We start from the raw sequence: 6,688 nt of genomic DNA on the forward strand, positions 1-6,688 counted from the left end.
TTACGGCCGTAAACACATGCACAGACCGTGAACACTTCAAACACCCTAGAAATATGCCAAATGACTCAAAAGACCTTTATACAAAGTAAAGCCTAGACCAAACCACTAACTGAACCCTTCACCAACTCGTGGAGTTGCTCTATGAAAATCAATAAATTACAAGTTTAAATACATACCAGGAACCAGGCGTTACACTATGGGCCTTGGGTATTTAATTTGATTTGAAAGTTGGGCCTTGGAAGGAAGAGGCCCAATAGGGAAACTATTAGGGAACCTTTGCCTTAGGTCATGAATCAGGGTTTGGGCCTCAGGAGCAAGTTGAGATCCAATGTCTAACTAGGGGATTTATTGTGCTATAGGGAGAGGAGTTTCGAGTCGTCCAAGGAGTACAATTTGACATTTTGCAGTTGAGGTGAGTCTCCCTTCATGAATTTTACGAGTCAAAGGCACTAAGACCGGCCCTTTAATTATTGTATTGTATGATGGTTGTCTGTGTGATAATTGTCATGGTTCATGTTTTGGTTGATGATTATGTGATTTATGTATCATATTATGTGGTAGTGGTAGGGGTGAAATAGACCCCGTCACTGGGTGAAATAAACCGGAGGGTAGGTCGGGCACCCAGATATGCCTGACAGGGTAGGTCGGGCACCAGATATGCCTGACAGGGTAGGTCGAGCACCCATATATGCTCGGCAGGGTAGGTCGGGCACCAAGATATGCCTGGCATCATGTTTGTCTTATATGTGGTATGGTGGGGGGAAACTCACTAAGCTTTGTGCTTACTATTTTAGTTTGTGTTTCAGGTACTTCCAGCTCAAATGGGAAGGGGCTGGCTTGATCACGACGCATCACACTATGATTTTCCGCAGTTGGGATTTTGGGACTTATGCTCTGATAATGTTTTTCCATGAATATTTTTGATTGAACACTATAACTATTTTATGTTTTCGTGACCTTGGAATCGATGATGTTCTACATTTGTGATTTGGTAAACTTAAAAATGAAATTTTTGGAGTCGTATTTTTGGGGGATGTTACAGTAAGCATGTTCATAACATGGCATAACTGATGTTAAGTGGTTAGTTGATTACTATGAACATTATACAATGATTAAAGTCGTAATTATTATTGTGATTAAATAATAGAGATTGTTTATATTTAATAGGGTAGAGACCATTGTTAATTAGCTTATTATTATGTTTCACTTTGCATGTTTTACTTCCTGAATAATTTGATTATTCAAATTTTATATTCGACCATACTTTTGGAAGTAAGTAGTGAAATAAGACTATCATGAATTGAATTGTAGATTGTATATTGGGATTAGAAAATTGCAATAATATTTCTACAATGTTCATGAGTACTTAGAAAAATGGAGACTTAAGTATTTGATAAACCCACGCTCAGAGAATTACTTCATGGATTCTATCTAATATCTTATATTCTTGAAATGGAGATATATGAGTTGTAGTTTACAAGTCGGTTGTACATTGGTGTTAGGTAAACGCATCAGTAACGTGATGTTATAAAATGTAGTGTAATGCATGATTTGCTGAGTAAAAGGTACAAGCATATGAGTCGAAATTTATTCATTTTTCCCTAATGGGAAAAGCGATATCTTTTGGCCCCTCGTTGATTTTTTTTTGCAATATCTGAAGTGCTTGGCCAAGCCTGGACTGAATTGATGTGTTCAATTAGTAGTCTGAATTCAATCGTCATAAATTGGGAAATCGAGAAACAAAATCTTGGACTATGAGATTGACTCTAATCCATGTCTCATGTCCATGCGATATCTTGTAGAACGAAGGAATAATTGATCACTTATCTAAAGGACAAACATATGATCGGATCAGGGTTCGACAGTTGCTTTGGAAAGCACCCTTTGTTGTTTAATTTAGAATTTATACATGTAATTTAGTTTTAGACTTATCCAAGTGGAAGACTATTGGATTAGGTGTTTAAGCCAATAACTAAATTATTATAATGTTGAATTGTAAACATCAACATTTGTCAAATGTTGTTAGAACTGTAGATAAGAGCACATCACGCTACCGTTTTTTAGACCATCCGTTATACCCACCACATACCACATATGTGGTGGGTTCCACATTAGCACCACATTCCACTACCACTAACATAGGATACTTACCACTAACACACCACTCCACATCATTATTTTTATTTTTTTTTTTTAATTCAAAAATACAATAAAATTACTTTTTTTTTAAATTCAAAAATTACAATAAAATTACATTTTTTATAATTAAAAAGCATTCATTTTTTTAAAACTATTTTTTCATTAATTATAAAAATAAAATAACAACTTCAAACTACATTACTTAGTTAATCTAGAAAAAAAAACATTACATTAATTAAAAAAACGAACAAACATACATATAAAAATCCTAATCGTCGTTGATGCTATGTTGGTACAAATGTTCCGCGACATCTTCTCGAAGATTGAAACACGTTTCACTGTTATGAATTTCAACAACTCGTTCTAAAAAACATTCGTTCCGGGTACGAACTCCTCAATTGGAACGACAACGTCGTTTGGATCATACGTGCAAATCGCTCGACCTTCATCTTCAATAATCATATTATGCATTATAATACATGCTATGACCATTCGTTTAATTCTTTCTTTATCCCAGAGTCGTGTAGCATATTTCACTACATGCCATGTTTGCTTAAGGACTCCAAATGCCCTCTCGATATCCTTTCTCGCCGATTCCTGTTTTCTTGTAAAAAATTTTGCTTTTTCACTTCGAAGAACCGAGTATGCCTTCATCAATGTAGAATAATCCTGGTATATCCCATCACCAAGGTAGTAACCGCGTTTGTACGCGTGCCCGTTCACCGTGAACGTCATATCAGGTGCTTTGCCGGTCCAAATATCGTTGAAAAGTGGAGACTGGCCAAGAACATTAAGGTCGTTGTTAGACCCCGCTACTCCAAAAAAGGCATGCCATATCCACAAATCTTGAGATGCAACAGCTTCTAGGATGATAGTTGGTTCACCTATATCTCCTCGAGTGAACTGACCACGCCATGCAGTTGGACATTTTTCCCAAGCCACATGCGTACAATCTAGACTGCCAAGCATACCAGGAAATCCATGCCTCTCTTCATGAGCCGAATATAATCTCTCAATATCACGTTGAGTAGGTTTACGCAAATATTCTTCGTGAAAAACCTCATAAACACATGCAGAAAACCAATCTACACATTCAACTGCGGTCCTCTCGGATACTTTCAAGTATTCGTCAGATGCATCAAATGCTATACCGTATCCCAGATACCTAAGAGCAGCCGCACATTTTTGTATACTACTAAAACTCATTCTTCCTCTAGCGTCGGGTTTTTATTTGAAAAAATCATAACGAGATTCTAAAGCATTACTAATACGTAAAAATATAGCCTTATTCAGACGGAAACGACGTTCGAACGAGTCGTCATTATAAAGACAATTATCAGCAAAGTAATCACGTACCAATAAGTAGTGTGCGGCTTGACGATCACGATTGACGACCGCCCTTGTACGCGCTGCATTCGAACTTTTTCGTCGTGAATGTGTTGCACAACATTGAAGAATGTCTCGACGAATTCTACGTCGTTATCCGAGTCAAAACTTTTTAAAAATTCCATATGTATTGTGGGATCCATGTGTATGTGTTTTGTGGTTTTAGAGAATAGAATGGGGTGTAAGTTTTGGTATAATAGAAGGTTTATTTATAATTAGTGAATTGAGTTTGAAAAAAAAAAAAAAAAACGAAACGGCCAAAGTAGCCGTTCAACGGCCAAAAACCAAACAACCAATCAAATTTCTTGTTTGAATCCGTCGTCGGGAACACGAAGAAGCACGACCACGACCCACCACAAACCACCGGGTGGTGTGCACCGTCGTGGTTTGTGGCCGCCTAGACCACGGACGGTCTCGTGCAAAGTATACCATTTGGCCTTATACTGTGTATGAACAGCTTCTTCCTTCTACGCTTCCTCAAAGATCTTGATTACACACTTCCTTCTGCAGACATTTCCCCACTTTCCCCTTTCATCTCTCACTCTAGAAACCCTAATCCCTCCGCCACAATGAACACCGCCACCAACTCATCCACTAGACTACCGCACCCGCAATGCACCACCACCACATTCCGTCTTCATTATTCTCTATTAACATCGCTCAGCCACCACACCCCTCCCTTTCTGGGTTGTAATCACAGATACACACCACTGTTAAAATCAAACCGCTGCTTCACACTCCTACCACCAGAAGCTTCCATATTCTTGAAACCCATCTTCGAACCGGAAGTGTGAGTATCCCAAACATGGTTCCTTGAAAAAAGGTATATATTATTTTTCTATTTTTCTTACATGATGTTTATCAGAGCTGTTTCTTTCTTATTGATTTGGTTTACAGAACATAAAATCCTTAATTTAATATGTTTTGTTTTCATCAATGTGGTGATAAGAAGCAAGAAATGGAATCAACATTCTAATAGGTTGGTTTCTTCTTACGTTGGTTTAGAAAAATGGAGTAAATGGGAAGAGGAGGAAGACCATGTTGTTGATTTTTATTTTTGTAAGGCGATCACTAAAATCTCTGTTATTTTTATCTGTTTCACTGTAGAAAATGTATAAGCAGAACACCAGACCTCTGTTATTTTTTCGCTTTTTGTTGGGTCTTAGAAGAGGCTCAAATAGTTCCCTCGGTAGCCATTACAATCCTCTGCAGAGCAACAAATTTCTTATGAATGTGATGCCCAGATTGCGCTCTGATTACTATTATCATTAATGTGAATATTAGAAACAAAAAAATGTCAAATATAAGTAAAAAGGTAGGGCTTCAATCAACAATGATATATGGTGAATATAATAGCTTTTACCAGAAAAACACGGTGAAAAGATATTTGACCAATGGTATTCCTGTCCTCTAACCACCAGAATGAACATCATGTTATAAGGTAGAATCTTTTGAAGATGCGGGTGGTGCGAGATTGCTTAATGACAGGTTATCATTATCAAAGTGAGTGGTTACGTGAATGATAATATCGACTCTTGATTTATATGGAAATTTGTTTTTACACTTGAATTTATTTTTTTCTTTGAAACAGGTGGATCATGAAGAAAGTAGGTTGGTATTACACTATTACTTGCACAAGGTGGTGGATCGTTAGTGGATCAAAGGAGAAGGAGGTTAGTAATGATCAGTTGAAATTTGAACATTCTGGATGGGTTTATCATCTAGGTACTAATTCCATTAAGCACACATCCTGTAATCTTTGATTTCTATACATTGATGGGAAATACATAATGATGTATAAGAGTTACCCTCATGAGTCATGATACAATCTCGCATTCAATTCTCAATGTAGAAACCGGCAATGAGAGGTGTTGTCGGCCACAACAATCATTTATGTTGGAAATGAGAGTGTAATGTAATCCCCTTAAACCACGTGTCCATTCCATTTGTGCATATTTGTTAATAACTTGATATTATTTGTTTACAAATTTCTCGGTTTCCATTGTAGTAACATTATAATATCTTGAATACTATGCAGTTTCCATCCTGGTATCTTTTGTTAATTCATTCAATATGAATTGTCATCTTTTTAGGATCTTTATCTTATCAAGTTGAATTATCTGTAGGTGTCAGTTCATTTTTTTTTTACTTATTTACGATTTCTATAATCATTAATGCAATTATTTCTTTCAGGCACTCCTTTGTACATGGCTCCAAAATTAGTAAACCCTACAGCCATACTGTTGATATGTGATCCAATGCGAGTCGGCCTTATTTCCAGTCCATAGGTGACTCTCATCAATCTAAGCTCTCCCATAAATTGCAAACAAAGAAAATCTAGAGAATGAAATTAGAATTCACGAAACTAGAGGGGAAGGATAAATGGCTTACTTCAGCTTTATAAACATAATGTTATTTATATAACATTATATTTATAAGTATAGTTATTTCGATATATTACTCTTAAACCTTTAATTATTTATAAATTTTTAATGATAAAAAAATGATATCAAGAGATGAATCGGGAAGGTGACAACCAATAATGATGACTCCTTTTCATTTGTTATTACGTCTTTCTTGTAATACCTTAAATAAATTTTGTGGGTGAAAAAGAAAATAAAGAAAATGTTAAATAGATAACCGCAAGCATTTTGTTGATTTATCAATAAACTGATTTCATAATAATATTGTTGGTTTAAAAACATACAGTTCGCAACTTTTGATAGGTTAGAAGGTGGGTCACGAGTTGAAGGAATTCCTTGGGTTTGAAAATGGTATTTTTCCATTTTAAAAATATTAACTTTTATTTGTACAAGACAATTAGAGAATTGGCCACTGTTTTCTTACTTCTTCCATGAAATAGACATATTTATAGAAATGGTCATTGTGTAATAACAGGAATTGTAAAAATTACAGAAAAATGTTGTGTTTATAGTAAAATTATTGACATGGCCCATGTGTGTTTTAAAACTTTGTTGATACTTCCGGCTTAAGGTTTAAAAGTGTGTTGCTATTTCTTCCAAACAGTGTGCAAGTCCTCATAAAAAGTAAATTGGTTATTTCGGTCCCATCCATACCCTTAGACTCCATACCAGCAACATAAGGGACATTAGAACGCTGATTTTAAACAACGAGAATGTCTAGCAAAAATTACATGGAAATA

At 35.9% G+C, this 6,688-nt stretch overlaps 1 long non-coding RNA gene across 5 annotated transcripts; it reads left to right on the plus strand.

The window, feature by feature from the left end:
* Positions 1–3,826: 3,826 nt before the first annotated feature.
* LOC145115843 (uncharacterized) lies at positions 3,827–6,418 on the plus strand. 5 transcript variants are annotated; one of them, XR_013711733.1, is made up of 4 exons: positions 3,827–5,028; positions 5,117–5,647; positions 5,719–5,813; positions 6,235–6,418. It is a non-coding gene; the product is annotated as an uncharacterized LOC145115843 (long non-coding RNA). The 5 variants fall into 5 exon arrangements; XR_013711732.1 differs by lacking the exon at positions 6,235–6,418 and having other exon boundaries at positions 3,828–4,348; positions 4,633–5,028; positions 5,719–6,068; XR_013711735.1 differs by lacking the exon at positions 6,235–6,418 and having other exon boundaries at positions 5,719–6,068.
* Positions 6,419–6,688: the final 270 nt, after the last annotated feature.

The sequence above is a fragment of the Lactuca virosa genome, chromosome 5 (assembly GCF_052849685.1).
Source record: "Lactuca virosa cultivar CGN04683 chromosome 5, Lactuca_virosa_CGN04683_v6, whole genome shotgun sequence".
NCBI classification, from domain to species: Eukaryota; Viridiplantae; Streptophyta; class Magnoliopsida; order Asterales; family Asteraceae; genus Lactuca; species Lactuca virosa.